Source organism: Equus przewalskii, chromosome 20, assembly GCF_037783145.1.
Source record: "Equus przewalskii isolate Varuska chromosome 20, EquPr2, whole genome shotgun sequence".
In the NCBI taxonomy this organism is placed as follows: domain Eukaryota; kingdom Metazoa; phylum Chordata; class Mammalia; order Perissodactyla; family Equidae; genus Equus; species Equus przewalskii.
The window spans coordinates 11,377,063-11,396,296 of NC_091850.1; the positions used below are offsets into that span (position 1 = coordinate 11,377,063).

General features: G+C 44.9%; 2 long non-coding RNA genes across 2 annotated transcripts in view; one reads left to right on the top strand and one right to left on the bottom strand.

Annotated features, from left to right (window-relative positions):
* The window catches only part of LOC139077913 (uncharacterized), a 67,235-nt gene that overhangs the window by 35,070 nt on the left and 12,931 nt on the right, over positions 1–19,234 (bottom strand). The window lies entirely within an intron of this gene.
* LOC139077956 (uncharacterized) lies at positions 4,896–11,060 on the top strand. Its single transcript, XR_011530631.1, has 3 exons — positions 4,896–5,226; positions 6,374–6,454; positions 9,787–11,060. It is a non-coding gene; the product is annotated as an uncharacterized lncRNA (long non-coding RNA).

The following is a 19,234-nucleotide window of genomic DNA, read 5'->3' on the forward strand; positions in this document are numbered from 1 at the left end:
TCAGAGAAGGGCTTGGGACCTGATATATGGGGCCATCTTATCTTCTACCATCACCACTGTTCCATCTCCATGAGCTTATCTTTCACCACTACTGCCTTCACCACTACCCCATCTCCTTGAGTTCCACAGGGACCATCTGCACTTGAGGTTGAGGCAACTTTACGATTGGCACATCCAGGACTAGACAGATCCCAGACCAGCTAAGAAGTGTCTTCCTTGAGAGATCAGTTCCTACTACATAAGAATTAGTAGTTTGTTCCAAAGGGGATACTTAGTGAATTCCGTGTTGGGGCATCATGTTCAAATGTGGTACAGATTGTCCTGGAGGCCCATGGTTGCTTTCATGAAGTTGTTTTCCAGGCTAGACTGACAATTCATGAGATGACTTGATTTTTCTTATGAACTCACTAAAAGGAAAAGCAAGCTTACCTGTTCTTCAGGCTCATGCACACTCTCTATGGTCTTTTCTGATGCTAGGTGAATTTGTTCCAAATTTCCAGTGCTCTACTGAGAATGCAACCTGAGCCAGGCATCCACATCATCCTCATAAAGTTGAGTACCAATTCTCCTAGTGCAATTAGAGAGAAATGTCCCAGTTGCAATACCTTGCAGGCTTGATGGAGAAGCCTGACAGCAACTGAGAAACCCATCCTTTCCCTGCAGGCCTGTCTGAACCAAAGGCGCCTAGCAATTCAAGGGCTTGTCTTTTTAACATATTTTAAAATTAAAGTCAACATGGAAATAAGGTGGGTGGGTGACTCAAACTGAATGGTCATTGTGTGCCAGGCTGGTTATCTCACTGTTTGTTATACAATAAAAGAGGATCAGATAAACACAGGCATAACCTCTGCCTCCATTGATAATGTAAATCATCCCTTGTATCATTTGTCTTTCCTTCAGACTGGATACAAAAGGCATAGAAATGAACAATTCATGCCTAAACACAGGAGAGCTTGAAAGCTAGTGTATGTCAGATGTTTATTCTGGGTCATCATTAAGGGGTTGAGTGGATTTGCTTATAAACACAGGCTATTCTGTCAGTAGGGAGTAGGAGAGACAGGTGTTTCTTGTAGTGTGGAGTCAGCTCTCTTAAGAACACACTGCAACTTCTCTGCCATGCACAGTAAGTTATAAAGATAATTCTTTTTATAAGATATGAAATGTTGTCTCCTGAGCAGTGAAAAGCATAATGTGTTATAGAAACAATGCTTTTTCTCTCCACTTTGTGCAAATGCCATTTTTCATTAACCACTGAGTGGGAGCTTGCTAGAGATTGAAATGAGAGCAGAGTTGCCCCTCCCGCAAATGGTCAGGCACTTCCTGACACACATTCAGCAAAGACCTCCATGGGGGCCCTGGGAGATCTCCCCAGGCAGCTTCCCCCACAGTGAAGCTTGGAGCACCAAGCCCTTGAAGGATGTCGTGTCTTTTCAGGTTATCCATTTCCACCGCCCTCATTCTCTGCTGAGGCTTTTGTGGGTGGTGCTGGTTGTTTTTCCCACCCAGTCCAAAGGCAGCTAAAGAAAAAGTGCCAAGACAAACAGAACGAGAGCCTTGGGGACTCGGTAATGGGCACAGAGCGTAGAGTGCAGTAATCATTCTTTTGATTTGTGCTCAGATATGTTTTCTATTTGCTTTCACACAGAATGTACATTTTCCCCCTGGATTGCAAATAATCTGAACCAGGGTAAAACCATTACAAAGTGGCCTTCAAACATCATGTCTGTATTGGAATTGAATGACTGATCAGACATTTAAATACGAAAACTGGGAATTCGGGTAAACTGCACTGATATGGTTTTTTAAAACACGCTCAGAGTTGTTTAAATAACCTTTGCTTTCTTGGGTCTTTCTCTCTCTTTTTAAAAAGGTTCTGCATTTTTTTTCTTGTTAATTTTGCTCCCATTTGGTTTGATTTTAATGTTCTTCAATGATTTGGTTGTATCCACGAAGCCAAAAATAAAAAATCACTTATGCATCATTCTAACAAACAGAACAAGGAAAGAAGATGAGATGGAATTCTCAACATCCCCAGCGTCTGGTGATCTCTGCCCTTTCTCCAAGGCCACTTTCTTGGGATAACCGACATCTTCTTATGTTATCATGAGTGTCCCTGGGCTAGCCCCTTTGAAGTCAAAAACAAGCAAAGAAATAAGCACACGTGGAATGACTGCTTCAGCTGGGTGTCCTGCACCCTGACCCCGCAGAGAGGGAAAGGAAAAGCAGAGCTGGGGAAGAGTGAATGGCTCATGCTGCGCTGGGCTAGGCTCTTCTCTGACGGCGACCCTGATGGCAGTCAGGCGAAGGAATCCTGCGACGACAGGCCTCTAAGTCCCAGGTTAATGTCAAGTGCTAGATTTTCTTTTAGTTACTCAAGGATCAAAGGGAAATTATTCAATAAAAAGGAACTTAAAGGGGACTTCTGGGCCGACACAAACCTTAATCAAAAACACTTGTTCAAAGGCAGCTTCCTTGACCTGTTTTTTCATATTGTCTTTCCAGTGCTTGTACACATTTGTGATTAAAGTAAGGATTTTCTCCATCACAACTCCACGTTCCCTTTCCTCTCAGCTGACCAGAATTTCACAAGGGTGACATGACAGTTTGTTGCTAAGGAACTGAAGATATATGTCACAATTCAACATTCTGATGAAGAAAGAGTAAATACTTTTCAGCAGATTGGATGTTAGGCATAAATAAGCAGTGTGCGCATGTGCGTTGTTATAACTGACAACAGGAGGGAGAGCGAAAGCACAAGCGTCTTCCTGTTTGAAATGTCGGTGATTAGCCACCTCCTCTGTGAAAGCTACTCTGTAATAACCCTCAATTGCCTCTTACTTGTAAGAATATCACTCATGCATTTGAACTTTTCACTTCGGCTTGTTTCACTCCTCTCCGTTCAGATCCCTGCTCCTTCACTCTGTCGTGTCAGAGATTTATCACACCATGACCTTAGTCATATTCTGCTTTAAAAGGAGTCAAAAACAAACTTCCCAGAGTCTCTAAAATTCTAGGTGTTCAGCAGGGAAACTGGAACATGAAATTCCTCCCACTTGGAGTACACCCACGTCGATATTTCTTGAAAATCTATTTATCTTAGTCACGACCTATGAACATGAATAGACTATGGCTGATGTTTCCCCACATCCCGCGTGCCTGAGCACTAGGAAAAGTTAGCATTTATACAGTGACAATTTCTAGAGGGAAGGACAAGAATTTGACAGGGTTTTTTAAAATGTTCTTTAAGAAACAGAACATTTTAAACGTGACTTTTTCTTTTGCACGATTAAAAAATATTTCTGGTCTCATTTATTGCTCCTGCTATCGTGTTGCTGATTTAGGTATACATACAATAATACAGAAGTACACACCATGAATTAAAGAGGAGATGCACATATGCAGAAAAGGAAACAGTGATCCTTCGAAAACTGAAGATAGAGCTCAATTACTTTATAGAAAACTACAGGAAAATGTGACGTGAATTTGATTGAAGAGAAGTAAACTTCAGTGGTCAAACCCCTGGGTTCTGGGCCAACATTTTGCTTGAATTCTGTCTATACCCACTGCAGTGGGGGACAGTTTGGAGTAGCGCAATGTTTACTCTGCCTAATTGAGGAGGTTGGACGTTAATGAGTTTGCTGAACACTGCCAAGAAGAATGTTGCATGTGAAAGGGAAACCAAAGGGTAGGTGGAAATGGAAAACTGTCCTGGGAACATGGGAAAGTTCATTTTGGTGGGCTGGGAGAAGTCCAAACAAAATAGGTTTTAGAAAGAGGTGATGTGGTTAAAAGACACCCCAACTACAACAGAACTATAAATGTTGAGTTTGACCTGACCTCACATAAATGATACAGGCATGTTCACAAGCAAACAAATTGACATTATGTCACTTGATTCTGCTCATTATTTATGCTACATGGGCTTGCTTTCTGTGGGCCTTGAAGATTTCTCCCAAACACACCAAAAATTTAAAGTTTACACCCAAATCTGAGAATAAAAAGTGGGAAGTATCTCTAAATCTAAATACCTAATGGAAATGTGTAATTGAAGACAAACCTTGGATTGGTACCAATATAAATTTGGTTTAAGGTGACTAGGGCTATGTATTCTCAAGATGAGAACATTTAGGAGTCTCAACATGTTTTGAATCCCTTCTGTCCAGGACTCTGCCAAGGGGCAGAGGGATCGAAAAAAAGGAGCAAGGAGTAGGCTCTGCCCTTGGGGAGTTAGGACATGACAGAGGCCAGAGTATCAAAGAGGCACATATGACCACACACCCAACGGGTTCTAAGAGTGGCTTTGGCCAAACTTGCTACAGAAACAATGAATAATCAGAGAAGGCCTCTCCAAAAGGGAGATATGTCCTGATAACCAAAGGATATAGAGGTGGGGGAAAGGATGAGGGTGTCCTTAGGCTAGGAAAAAACATAAGGAAAGGCAAGGAGGCTGGAGTAGTCCTGAGATGACTCAGAATATTCTGGTTACCCACTGGTGTGTAGCAAGTTACCTCGAAACTTAGCAATTCAAAGTAAACATTTTATTTTCCTCACAATTTTTGTGTCTCCATAATTCAGGAAGGGCTCAGCTGGGTGGTTTATCTCTGATCTACATGGCATCAGCTGGGACTAGAGGATCCATTTCCAAGATGGTTTCTTCACTCATAAGTTTGGTGCTTGGAGTCTTTGGCCTGCCTGTATCTCTCCCTAGCATCTTCCTCACCCTGGCTTGGGCTTCTCACAAGGACAGTCTCAGAGCAGTAGAACTTCTTACAAGGCAACTTAGGGTTCCAAGAGATTGTTCCCAGGGACACAGCCAGAAGTTGCAAGGCTTTTTATGACTTAACCTTGGAAGACCCAGACATCATTTCCACCACATTCTACTGGTCAAGCAGGTCACAAAGGCCAGTTCTTATTCAAGGGAATGAGAATTAGAGTCCATCTCTCAGGGGGAAAAGTCACAACAAATGTGTGGCCAACTCTAATCTACCATAAGGAGCAATGAACAAAGCAGAGTGATTTAAGTAAATTGTCAATGTCCAAGAGCAGGAGCAACTGTCAGAGAAAGAGGAACAGGATGAGTGTAGAGGGCTTTGAAGGTGAGGTTAAGAGATTTGAATGTTTCGAGAATAACATCTTTTCCCCTGGCATATCCTCTCTTGTGGAACTGCACTCAGCTAGATGAAAGAGAGCACCAGGATTTTCTAAGGTTCCCAGGCACTGGACTAGGTAAGTGAAGGAGACTGAAATTCCCCATCTGAGTGTCTCTAACAGGATACTTTCTGGTCTGGGTATATTTGGTTGTGAAGAACAGAGACTCATTCAAGCCAGTTTAAGAAAAACAAGGACCTATTCAGAAGCACAACAGGCAAGCATAACGGCATTCCAGGACAAGAGGTAGGGGACCTGGGTCACAGGAAGTTTGACAAGTCTGACACTGCAAACCCCAGAGCCAGGGTTACCTCCCCTGTCCCTGATAGCGGCCTGAGGTCTCTCATCTCTGTGTCAGCTTTGATCTCTTGCTCGTCTTCATAGACAAGCTTTCTCTGCTGACTCATCAGAGTACACCTGGCTGAAAATGGCTGCCCCAGGTCCCCAAAGCCTTTGATTCCTGGATGGTCTATATGCCTTTGATTCCAACTGCCCATCATCTGCTTACAGATTGTGTACATTTTAACTTGAATTCTGGAGAGAAGGTGTCCGGTTGGATTAGACCAGTCTATGGATTGGTTCCCCTTGAGTCAAATATCCACTCTTAGTACAATCAAGTTTGGCTGGAGAAGAGGCTTAGATGTTTAATGAAAAATAACATAAAAAGCATCTGGTCTTCCCTCTCCCCCATCAGTGAGACAGCATAGATGGCGAGCAATTCAAGAGAAAAGGTGTAGGATGGCTATGTGACAAGAAAGAAGGACCATGTGGAAAACATGCCAGCCTAGAGCTGGGAGCTGGGAGAAGGACAGAACAGCTTGGTCCCCAAGTCATTCTTCATTCATATTCCAAACCCTTCCCTGAAGGAGTCAGACCCATTTCCTATCGAACTTGTCCTGGCAGCCTTGATATATGAAGCAGTAAAGTAATGGACACTAATGGATAGTATCACAGAAAGTCCTTTCTTATCTGGCTCCCACAGAGGACTTTAATGCTTATAATAGTATTTGGGGGTATTAGCCCTCTCTTCCTATGCTTTTCTCCAGCACACCCAAGTCATAAGGGAAAGATTGATGGCATAACTATAAGCCCTTTAATTTTGTCAATGAAAATTATTAATTAAAAAAGTGAGTAAGAAAACAAATCCCAGTTGGAGAAAAGTATTAATGACACTTCATACTGTCATAGAAAAATGCTAATTGGGATTTTCCTTTCCCCTAATTAGCAGACATAAATCAGGATAAATTTTAAATTGATGAGAGCTCTGTCAACACCAGCAAAAGGTATTGACCTTCTTGTGGTAAAGGTAAGTATGAAGTACATTAAAATCACCATTTTCTCAGTAATCAAGTTTACCTCCATAATAACGTTGGACTATGACACTCCTTCAGAAATTCTCCAAACAACAGCACTGAATGGAATTCTGCTAGGGTAGGAGAATTGTGGCTGGGCGGTCAAAATCAATTTGTTCCTGTGATTGACATGAGGGCCTGCGTGTCAGCCAAGCTCTCTCATACCATCTGTGCTCTGATGATGATCAATAGGTATTTGCAATATGCCCAGGAAATGTGCTGTTTGATTCCTTTTTTTTACATGAGAGAGACAACAAAACCAACTCAACTAGAGCCTTCTAATGTGGCTGTAGAAGCTGGCTGATGAATTATTAGAATATAGAGTTTGCACTGATAAACTTTTGAACTTTCATTGAACTTGTAGATTAAGAATAGGCAGTTTTTCCAAGAGGAAAATTCACCAGACAACCAACAATTTTTCTTTCACGTATTTAAGCAAGATGTTCGAACTGGTAAGGAAATAATAGTAATTTATGTCTTTGATAATTGAGAAGGATTATAGTTCTATACACAGAAAAAGCAACCATCACCCAGGCCCTGTGAGTCACAAAGCCATTAAAGAAGAAGCTTCCAGCTTAAAAGCACATGAAACCTCCGGATTTAGAGTGTGATGTTCTCTAAGAGGGAGCTGAGAGAGGGGAAAAAAATCCCCATCTACTTGCAAAATTAGGGCCCCCTCTCTGCCTTCCTTCCAAACAACCATAATGACACTTTTCAGATTCAGCTTAATCTCCCACACTAAAAGAAACACACACACAAACATGCAGAACCATTTCTCTTTGCACACATAGCTCCCTTGCATATACCACTATGCACACACATAAGAGGCCCACACTGACCCTTAGCGGGAGGCAACACTCCAGATATAAACGATGAAGCTGCCTCTTTGAATCTGCAGAGAATCATCGTTCTCCGAACATCTTTTGTCCTGTAATCTGTAGGAACAGCCAGGAGCAGATTAAAGGTTAAGAGGGAAGATTGCTGACCAGCTAGAAACGTGTTTGGTACATTCAACTCGCTACAAGAAATTACTTTACTGATAAAATAGCATCAGCTGAGATTAGATTCCTGAGAGATGGGAATTACTAATTTTGCTGCTAGGACACTAAACAGCTTGTGTTAAAAATGCACGCTGGCTTGTGGCTCTTTGGCTTGGTTGGTACAATCCACCGAAGACTTCAACTAAACGCTGGCCACTCAACAGTTCAGTTGCCCTTATTAGTGATAAATCCTATCACCTTCCTTCCTAGGTCTCTTCACTATAATGCTTTTGCTTTCCTGGAATTAAATTTGAGTCGATCCTACTGTTACTTTTAGCATCCACCTTGCTAGATGCTCAAAAATGAGAAGGACACGATCTTATCACAAGTTGCTAATAGCTGGTGTTCATAGCATCACAGGTGTTATAATGCAAAGCTGGGAAACAGCCAACAAGAATGAGGGATGCGATCTCAAAGAGAAGTAGAGGGATGGAGCCGGCAGCTTCATTTGGAGGGTCCAAAGTGGCTATTTCAGTTGCAAGGAACAGAAACTTATGCAAGTTTTCTCAAGTCATGAGGTTAGGTATTATTATAAGAACCCAAGACCTGGTACTGGAAAGTCACCAGGAACCTGGGCAGGTCTAGGGACCCATTATTCTCACCATCTCTCACTTTCTCTTATGGCATCTCTACCATGTCTGCGTGTCTGCTCCACCCTCTTGTCTCTACTTCCTTGGCTTACTCCAAGTTTCTGTTTCCTCATAACTGTTGTTTGCACATGACTGCTCATGACCTTGACTCTATCTCTGGGCTCTTAGTTTTAGCAATCACCGCTAACTGCCTTATTCAAATTTCTAAAAAGGAGACAGAGGACCAGCCCTAGTGGCCTAATGGTAAAGTTCAGCACGCTCTGCTTCGGCAGCCTGGGTTCAGATCCCAGGTGCAGACCTACACCACTCCTCTGTCAGTGGCCATGCTGTGGTGGCAGCTCACATACAAAAACAGGAAGATTGGCAGTGGATGTTAGCTCAGGGCAAATCTTCCTCAGCACAAAAAAAAACAAAAAGGAGAGAGAATTTAACTGTGCTACTCACATTTCCTGTGGCCACACTCAGGGTTACTGGCCAGCCACTAGAAGGACTGCTGCTCACCCAACCATGGGCCAATTCTCTGTGGTCAAATGGACCATATCATGGGGTATAAATAAAGCTGTCCCTTCAGAAGAGGCAGTTCAATTATAAAGGGCTTGGCAGGCATTCTGAAGGTTGATCTGCCTGGCCCATGGGATTCCAGGGAGGAGATAACATTTGAGATGATCATAAAATGATCCCTTGTACGGATAGGTAAAGATGGAGTAAAAGTGGAGGTAATTCCATACGCAAAAGACAAAACTGGGAAAGTAGGGAGTATATCTGTGAGTATTTTAGTTTGGCTAGAGCAGTGCTTCTCAAATTTTCTGTGCACGTGAATCACCTGCGGATCTCGTTAAAATGCAGATTCCTATTCAATATGCTTGAGGTGGGGCCTGAGATGTGGCTGAGATGCTGCATCTCTAGCAAGTTCCAAGGTGATGCTGATGTGCTGGCACACACTTTGCATAGTAGGGCTAGAACAAAGAGCCTGTCAAAGCCTCGAATGCCAAGCTAAGAAATTGGCACCTACTCTGCTTTGGCAAGTAATAAGAAGCCCTGGAAGATTGGGGACAGAAGAATGATACAATCAGAATGGTGTTCAAGGACAATTGATCTGGCAATGCTTTGTGGGATAAATCAGAGACCTGGAAGATGAGCTATTCAGCAATTGTAACGACTAGAAAAGAGGTCAAAGGACTTAATCAGGATGACCTCAGTGGAAGGGGAAAGGAAGGGCTGCATGAGATAAGATATACAGCCAATTGAACACGCCCTTGCCAGCGTCCTTCCCCAGTCTTGCCTTAGTTGACAAGAGAAGCCACTTCTGCAGGCATCATCTGGCAAGATCTTTCTATGTCCTTTAGAGGGTGTCTGCTTTTCATTTCAAATCACATCTAAAGATACATCCTCTCTTTTACCTCTAACCCTTAATTTCATTCTCTCTGCCTAACTGCATTTTCTATGGTGTGCAACTTGCTGCATGATTTAACTATATTATAACCATGTAACTATGTTATTTAGCTATTATTTCATTGTGTACCAGTAACCAAATTCGGTAACTCTGTTTGTTCTGCTGGGGAGTTTTGTAGGAAGCATATCTGAAGGGCACTAGGCAATGAAGTAAAGTCTATTACCGCCTTATCACCATCAGGAAAATGATCTGTTTGTTTGCAGTTCACTGAAGTACATGGCTAAAGAAATTGAAAGAGAGCTTCCGGAGGGTCTGTGTAAAGTCCAGACATGGAGATGGATGGATACTCCCAATGCTACGCTTTGGTTCAAGATCCCAAAAAACAGTTATGACAATACACAGTAGGGTTGTTTCCAAATCAAGTAGTATTGATGGGAAAAGGAGATGGGGAGACAAACCCTATATTAGAATCCAGAACCTCAGTTAGTACCCAGCTTACCCAGGCCCTACTATATATTTAAAACCAGGCAAAAGATAAGCTTGAAGTCCCTGAAATTTTCTTAAGGCTAAAGCTTTCATAATATCCTGAGATTATGGATATAAAGGAAGAAATCTGTGCTTACCTACTGGATTATTCGTGCCATTTTGAGGTCAAACTCTGAACGCTGAACTTTGGTTCTCTGGTTGAACATTTGAGGTCCCTGTGCATTAAATAATTTACACAGCAAGCAGGACTTTAACTCCAATCCTTTTCCTCCTAATGGGGTGGAATTTTGTGCACAAGTATAGACTCACAGCTCTAAAACCAAACAGCTGTTGCTGACCAAAAAATAAAACAACAATAACAACAACAATTAGTCCTGTATTTAAAGAAAGAAAGAAAAAGAATTGTCCAGCCCAAAAGACAAGAGCTATTTTGATTGTACAAGAAAGAACATAATCAGAGTCAGGAACACAATGGAGGAAATATTCCCAAAGGAAATCAAGATTAAGATGCACACTTGGGCCTCTTCCTACAAGCGCCAACCTCCCAAGCCCACAGGTCATTTTGCTTGACAATGTCACATCGATTCACATTTCACAATGTGCTCTTAACTTTAGAATCTTAATGTGCTGGCTGGAATTAGCTGTGTCTTTGGAGCAGAGCCTGATCTTGGCCATGTCCTTCTTTGGAGAGACTTCCTGGTTGGCTAGAGGCATCAGCAAGATGCCTTGTCATTCTGGTAAATGAGAACCAAGAAGAAATAAACAATAAATGTGTGTGTATACATGTATATACATGTATATACGTATGTGTATATATACAAACACATATATGCATATATACATGAATTGAACATATGTATTATATACATATAAACATGTGGCATGTCATGTCCTTGCAAAACACTGGGAAACCATGCTTTGAAGAGAACATGGATATTCTGAAAAACTTTCATGTTCCATAATGACTGTAGTAATGATTTCATCATGTTGTACACCTTAAATATATACAATTTTTATTTTAAAAAATAAAATATAAAAACATAGGAAAGGAGGAAATGAGACTTCCTGTGTTCAGTGCAGCCAATGGTAATGGGTCAAACTCTCTGGCCCCGTTATTGGAAGGAAAATGGAGTTCAGGCCACTAGGAAGCTGCAGGGAAGAAAGAGGAAAGGCTTCTGAAGACTGGCATGAACTGTGTGAGTCACTGGGTAGGGGAAGGAAACCGAGATTCTGTGGGCCCACTTCCTTTCCTCAGCCCCACTTTGGGGCTCAGGACTGTGGGCACATTTCTGAGTGTCCTGGTGGTGGCTGGGGTGGGGAGGAGCAGAGCCCAGAGTCAGCCTGCTGTGCTGATCATCTGCTGCCCCGAGGATTTCCTCCAGAGGCAATCCAGAAGGAAATACCCCTAATGCCACCAATCCTTTTCCTTGCTTCCCTCTGTGCCACACCCTTTCCCAGCCTCGCTTCCCCAGAAGTAAGACACACTATCAGCCTAAGTAGCATCCCTTCCCTGAGAGGTCATGGTCTACAGTCTCCGTCTCTCAGGTATGAAGAGGCTGCGGCAGAAGGAAATCCAGCCTCTCCAGTTGCACAGGGCGGCAGGCACTCTCCTCCTGGCCTTATGAGCAGAGTGTCCCTCAGCGTTTGTGACTGACAGGCGGGCCCTGCCTCCTGGGTAACAGGACGGACACTGGGTTCAAGCCTCCTGTGTGAGGCTGGGCCTCACCCGGTACTTTCACACAAGGTCCCATCCTGCCGCTGTCTGCAGTGTCACCCTCCAGGCAGTCATCGTGGAACCTGCTCCTCGGTGGAACACCACCCACAACCACCCATTGCCCCTACAAGGGACAGGAGAGCTGAGGTTTCAGGGCCCAAGTGTAGATGCAAATTGGAGTATTTTTAATGTTCTGAGAATGATAGTGAAAACACCTTAAGGACAAGAGTTGCATTTAATCTGCAAATGTGGATTGAGAAGAACCCCTGAAAGTGACTATAAAAGAATCATAATGATGTTATAAGAACAGGTGTAGTTGAGTGGGGTGGAGTTTAGGGGTGGCATCATGGAGAGCTGTGGGTGTTCGGGAGCCACCCTTACCCGGTAGATGTCTGTGAGTTGATGAAGAGAAGAGCAGTGCACCTGACAGGAGAGCCACATGGAAGAGCCCAAGCAGAGAAGGTCCTTGCGGAGGGAGGAGAGGCGCACCACACAAAAAGCCTTAGCTGGAGATGCTGGACTACTGAGCCCGCCATTTACCCAGAAACCAGCATGGCGCAGGACCTAGCTGGCAAACAGGACAGGTCCTTACCTCTCCAGAGACCCAAAGAAGGTGACCTGCAGAGACCCAACTAGGTAGATGTGGAGGATGCTGTGCACTCGTTTGCTCAACCTCCATTCCAAGCTTCTCCAGGGGACCATCCTATATGACAGACACCTTAGAAAAACTAAATTTCCCGTCCTCCTTTGCAAGTTGGGGTCCAGATGGGATTAGGTTCTGCCAATCAGATGCACCAGCGCCAGACCTCAATTCAGAGCCCAGTTATATGGGGCAAGAGACAAGGTCTTTACTTGGCTGGCCCTGATCTCAGCAGAGGCGAGGGGCTCTGCAGTGGGCAGGTGGGAGCACAGCCTTCCCAGCCATGTCTCCCGAGTAGAGTAATTCTGCCAGCTGGAATTCTTTCTGGAAGCTCTGATGAGAGCCTGCTTGCCTAGCCCTTCAAAGTGTTTGTAGGCCACTCAATACCTGATTATTAATCCCCCCGCGTTTCAACTAGCTAGAGGGATTTTTGTCTTCTGAAGTGGCACAGACAGTGGAGGACCCAGCACGTCTAACACCCAAAGTGGATCATCTTTTTAACACCCTTCTCTAGGTGACAAAATTATTTTCAGTGATAACCATAATAATCAGTAATTATTATTATTCTCATTAGTTCATTAGTTTTAAAATAATCATTTAAGAAGAATAAATGTCTATTTTAAAAATATTATTTGAATTCAGTCAAATACTTGGTGTATGAATGAAAATTTGCACTTACTAAATTTTAAACACAAATTAAAATGCCAAGTAGTCACACAGAAGAACAGAAGTGAATTAACTCAGGTTTTGTTTCTTGGCTTTGCAATCACTGTGCTGTCATCAATTGTCTGTTGTTTAAATGCAGGAATACCTAGGACCACGGGGGCTGCAGACACAAACCATGCCTGAAGCCAGCTCGAGCCATCTCCCACTGTTCTCACTGGGAATGCTCCTAATTACTTTCATGTGGGATATAATATTTACTGAAGGATAAATAATAAAACATGTTAATTTGAAACATATATATACACATATATATGTGTATACACATATATATGAATGTATACAATTAAATTCAACAGCTGCCACAGAGACTGTTTAGAACATGGACCAACAAAAGATTTGGGGGAGGAGTATTTTATCACTGACATTGTTTAGAATTGCCAGCATGGGGATAATAAAAAGCAGACTGACTTACAGTCGATTTTATTATTGGTTTTAAATTCTCAGCAGACATTGCAGACCCACACCGCATGTGCCAGCCAGGAGGACTGCTCCTGCTGCTGGCAGGGGTGTTGCTGCCCCCAAGCCACCTGGGTGGGCGAGCCTGGAAGAGCCGGGTGGGATGGCAGGCCTTAGGGCTCTAGGAGGGACCTGGGGCCTGAAGGGAAGTGCTGAAGGGTGAGCCTGAGACACCAGGGCCTTCACCAGGTGTGCCGATGGCTCAGCCTGAGACCCTCATGACTCCCCCAATTCTCAAACATCGCTGAAGCAGAAAGACCCCCCTCACAGATTGCCTTTTGTGAAGAGGAACCGAGAGCCCGAGCTCTGTTGAAACACTAGTGCCGGGTTCTCAGTAGTGAAGTGACTCACCCACCCGAGTGTGAGGGAAATGTGTGCTTCAGCACAATTAAAAATCACTTCATGTCATGAGCCCTCGAGGGCACACACAAATAGTTGAATCCATAAATGTTAACTCTACCAGTGCCAAAGTCCCACTTCCACCTAAACCCTGCCATTCCTCCATTTGCCGGCAGATGAGCCGTACACCGGTGTGTTCAGGGGACAGGCAGAGCGAAGGCCTCCAGCAGAGGCACCCGCCACCGTGCAAGGCCACCAGCCGGGGGTGTGTCTCACTCCCTCTCCAAATGGCAGCCGCCCTGAAAGACCTCGAAAGTGCTTGGAGGGCAGAGACCGAGGTTCTGTCCAGTGACCCTCACAGTCCCCAGTGATACAAGCCTGATGAAAGGCTCATTTCCTAGTTCTGGGAGAGTCAAGTTTGTCTTTTCTCCTGTAAATGAGGGGCCTTCAACAGACTGTGGGTACAGACCCGCAGAGGAGGGATAAAAACACCAGCTGATTTTAACGCTGGCTCCTGAGACCTCGTGGGAATGGAGGGGAGGCTATCTCCCTGGACCAAAAGGAGAGCAGTTACTCACCACCCCAGGAGGGCACCGTGCCCTGGCAAAAAGGACGCAGATTCGCATTGCCTGATACCCAGGGACCCACAGAAGGCTGTGACCTTTCTCCTCCAGGCCAGACGTCCATCTGCAGATCCTGAAGATGCAGCCACAGCGGCAGGGTCTGTATGCCAGCCTTCTAGCCTGACGCTGCCCAGGAGAGTGCCACCAGCACCCCATCCCGTAGAAGCAGTGAGTGTTGTCCTACCAACAGAACAGGCAGGAGACGCAGGGCCGTTGAGCCACAGGGCTCGTGCCCATGCGTCGGGAGCAGAGCTGCCCTGGCTCGTGCATTCCGAACACAGCATTGGCACCTAAGCTCAGACTGCTGCATTACTGTCAAGCAGTGTCAGCCAGCCTTCTATCTAAGGACCACAGACCTTAATTACTCCGGGGAACAGTCTGGTGGCCAAACAAAGAAAGGCTTGCTACAAAGGCCCCATTGTTGAAAGGGCCTTTGCCTGGACTGCTCCAGGCACCCCTCATTTCAGTCACCAGCCCCGTGCTGGGAAGCAGTACAAGCCTGAGTAACACTCTAACCCGCGGCTGTTGCAGAAGACTGATACTCAGGTCTCGGCTAGCTCAGCTTTCCCGGCTGTGCGATCCAGGATAAGTCACAGATCCTTTCCAAGGCTGCTTTCCTTATGCATAAAATGGAGCTATCCCTGTGAATTTCACCCATGTTTTCCTAGCCCCCAGTGCTGAGGGCCCCAGGGCTGGTGGAGGTGCCCAGCATCCCTGGGTGATATCCCAGCACTGCTGAGTAGTATTGGTACCCTCCCCTGGCAGGCAAAATTTCAACTATGCCCTGCCCCTCCATCTCCCCACATATAATAAACACGCATACAATAAGTGAAAGATCATGTTTGTAGTGGATGTTTTTCCTTTTTCCTATCCAGGATCCAACACTCTCCCTGCATGGGAGAACAGGGCAGAAACCCACCTCCCGCTAGGACACTCCAGGAAGGATGGCCATTCCCTCCTATTCCTCCCTAGCAACAGAGAAGCAGGTAGGCAGGTGATCCATCGGCCCAGCCAGATCTCCCGCCCTAAACTTGGAATCTGGAGGGAAGGCATGAGACAAACATTCAAGGAGTATGGAGGTTCCTCGTGGTGTTGGTGGAGCCAAGAGAGGAGGCACTGAGGCCGTGTCCAGGAGGAGGAGCTTGCAGGGTCTTAGCTGTTTGCGGGGGTGGACCTGGGCCGCACTTTTGCCGCCCCGACCCTGAGTTCCTACTGCTTTTCCGAGCGTGGTTCTCCAGCCTCCTGTCAATTCTGTAAGCTAGTGGATAGACAGCCTTCCAGTACGTTCCTTTTCTACTTAACCAGATTTGGAGCCTGTTGTTTGTAACCAAGAGTCCTGCCTGATACTGTGAAAGATACAGCAAGGGAGGAAGTTACCCAAAACACAATTTAAAAAAAAAATAATAATCTGCCTACACAAATACATTTATCGCGGCATTATTTAAAACTGTGAAAATGGGAGAGAGAGCTCATACCCGACAGCAGTGAAAGGTTAAATAAACTCTGATCCCAGCGAGCAGTTGTCAGCATAGTGGACGTGAAGATGACGCAGTGACAAGGGAAGTGCTCCTGAGATAGACGGGCAAGTGAAAACAGGGTAACAAATTGTTGGTACAAGAGACATGACCCTCCTCCCCTCAGAATATAAGTCCCCAAGGGGCTGGAATTTGTATGGCTTGTTCAGGGTCCTATATCCGGGCGCTGGCAATAGCAGGCACTCAACTAATACTTCTGGAATGAATGAAGGAAGGAACCAATGATTTGCATAGGGGAGGGGTGGGAAAAACCCTCCCGGTGCTACCGGTGACTGTTGTGGGTTAGTCAGAGTTTTAAAAGCTGTTGTTTTCTCTGTTTCTGGCATTTTCCTTCATGTGGTTTTATTCATTTTCCTGAGAAGAAAAACATTTTTTTCTTAGCCAGAACCACTGGTAGGTGACCCAACTTCCCCTAATATTTATGTCCCCTCTTGAGAGGCCTAAGTTGCCACGAAGCAGGGTGATGAGGGCAAAGGAATCTCGCTCCCCTTTGCACGTGGAAATGCTTGGCTGAAGCAATCCATTAGGAACCTGCGGCCGGTAAACACTGGAGGCGGGTCTGTCGGGGGCCAGGGGCCCAGGTCAAGTCAAAGCCTCACCCTCCTCCTGTCCCCTCGGCTGTCATCTCTTCCCCCGCCTCACCCCGGCTTGGTAGCTAGTCCTGCACACGGGGGTCTACACAACAGCAGATTCAACAGCCAGAGGGGGTTCAAAGGGGCCTACCGCCGCATCTGAGTGACATTCAGCTGAGGGCGCCACCAACTTAGCAGGTGGGATCCCGGCCCACCTGGAATGACTAAGCAGGGAAACGGAACAGTCAGCGCTCTGCAGAAGTCAGAGGTTGACTCCAGGCAGCCCCGCACTCTCCCAGAGGAAGGAAAGAGGGTGTTGACCTACCAGGTGAGCTGTGAGGAAATGGAATCTGCTGCAGAGCGCTGGGCAGGGTTGGCTGTGGACACCTGCTAAGACCACCATCTTAAGACCACCACCTGCTTGCACCCACTCTGACAGTCATATTCCTGCTCTCCTTCCATCTCTGTCTCTCTCTCTCTATCTCACACAGACGCACATTTTCTTCCTGGTAACATGATTGAAGCCATGTGAAGGAAAATGCTGGACATAGAGAAAAGAAGACACACAAGAAAGCACACACCCTGTGCAAATTTACTTCCTTTGCGACTTCCTCAGAAATTCTTTTCTGTAGCTGCTACTTCCCCTCCTCCTGTCAGGACATGCTCCATCCTGGTTTGACTCATCCCCAGACCACAAGCCCCAGGCTCCATGGCACACCCTGCAGGCATTTTTTTCCCTGCCGTATAGACATGTTTAGCGGGTTGCCCACAGTGCAGTAACAGCTGGGCAGCAGCCCTGCTCAGAGCTCTGCAGGTCTCTCCTCCGAGCTCCTGAGGCACCGGAAGCAGCTGGCAGTGCCCCTCCTCAGAGTGCTGGGTCCAAGCTGCGTGTGGTCCCTTCTCCAAGCTTCTAGTTGCTAGTCACCCCAGCCTCTGGCCTTTGTTTCCTCAGCCCTTGGGGTGGTAGCTGCTTCCTGGAGCTATTATCTCTGAGATACCTTTCATCCTTTCAGTCTGCTAATGCCAGCTTAATTAATTCCTTGTATTAAATTCTCTCTGTTAAAATAACTATAGTGATCAACTCTTTACCTAACTAATGCTTGTATGATCAAAAGACTTTCCCCAGTGGTATTGGCAGTTTTGGTTTCCTTAGTTAGTTTTACTGTATTCAATTTAAATTAAAATTCATTGAATTTTTTTCCAATTATGCTTTAATTTTATAATCATTAAAAAGAAATAATGGCAGTTCCTGTTTTTCTGGTTGGACCCGTACTGATATAGGCAAAAAGCCAGTGGGAAAAGATGTGTCAGGTGGAACCTGCTAGAGAAGACATGTTTCTAGGTACTTTGATGGAGGGTCCATGTCCTCCTCACCTGGGGTGGGAGAAGAGTGTTTGTCCATCATGTTCAAATGACAATCCTCAAAGAACTGTGTTCAAGACCTAATTGGAAATTACCACCCACTGTCCAAGTTACTGACCATTTCTTCTATTCTGAGAGGTTTTATGTACAGATGAACAGCGGAGGAACATATGACTTTTAAAAAGCCAGGGGTTCTAGAACTCCAGAAGAAAGAAAGTCTTGGCAAGGAAAGAAGACCCAACTGGAGAAGAGAATGCTATAGAACGAATATACAGAAGGAGTTAAGCAACCTAACTGTTCCTAAAGACCAAAGGGAGGCCACCACACTCTAAGTCAGGAGGGGAAGAACTATTAAAATCACAGGTGGTTGTAATAACCACACATCCATTCGGTGCTGAATTTCCAATCCCTATCTCCTTACTTTGGGAGCAATTAGTCTCGGGTGAAAAATTGCACTTGCAGCTAATTGCACCTGCAATTACCTACTTCCGGGTGCAATTAGCCACTTGAACCTAATTCTGAGTGTGCAAGTGTTTAATTTCGTATGTGAGGAGGTGATTCCAGATACAGTTAGTTGTACCCTCAGTCTTTGCACCTGCAACTAATTGTGACTAATAAAACAAGTCCTCCTGCAAGGCAGGTTGAAGGCGCATATGGTGGACCCTATTTGGGGAATCAAGAATTGGATTGGAAGGGCTGATCGAGGTACAAGTGTACTAAAGGGATAAAGGGACAAATCATTAGAAATTGTCATTCTTTGGATCTATGGTCACATTATCCATGCCCTCTTCCTGCAGTCGTGCTCCTCCTGGACTATGGTATATGAAGTCAGCTGATGAAAGCCCTCGCTTGGCAAAGATAACAGAGCAACTCTTCAGCTGACAATGAGAAACGTCCATGAGGCACAGGTCAGAATTGCATTCTAGCCAATTCTCCATTATTTGGGTTAACTCTGATGAGGTTGTTCAAAACACTTAGGTAACAGACATTTACTAAAATCCTACTATGTGCTAAGCCATATAGTGAATCCAGAGATTAATAGACATGGCTCCTGCCTTCAATTTCATGTCAGTTCCACAAATATTTATTGAGTACATACTATCTGCTTGGCATGTCAAAGTCCTCATGAGCTTACTGGGAAAATCCACTTATTCTGCCTTCCTGCAATTATTTATTTATCGAGCCCTCTTGGAATTCACATGCAAAAGGAAAGACAGACATTAAACAACTATTTACACAATTAATGTCTTCAGTACAG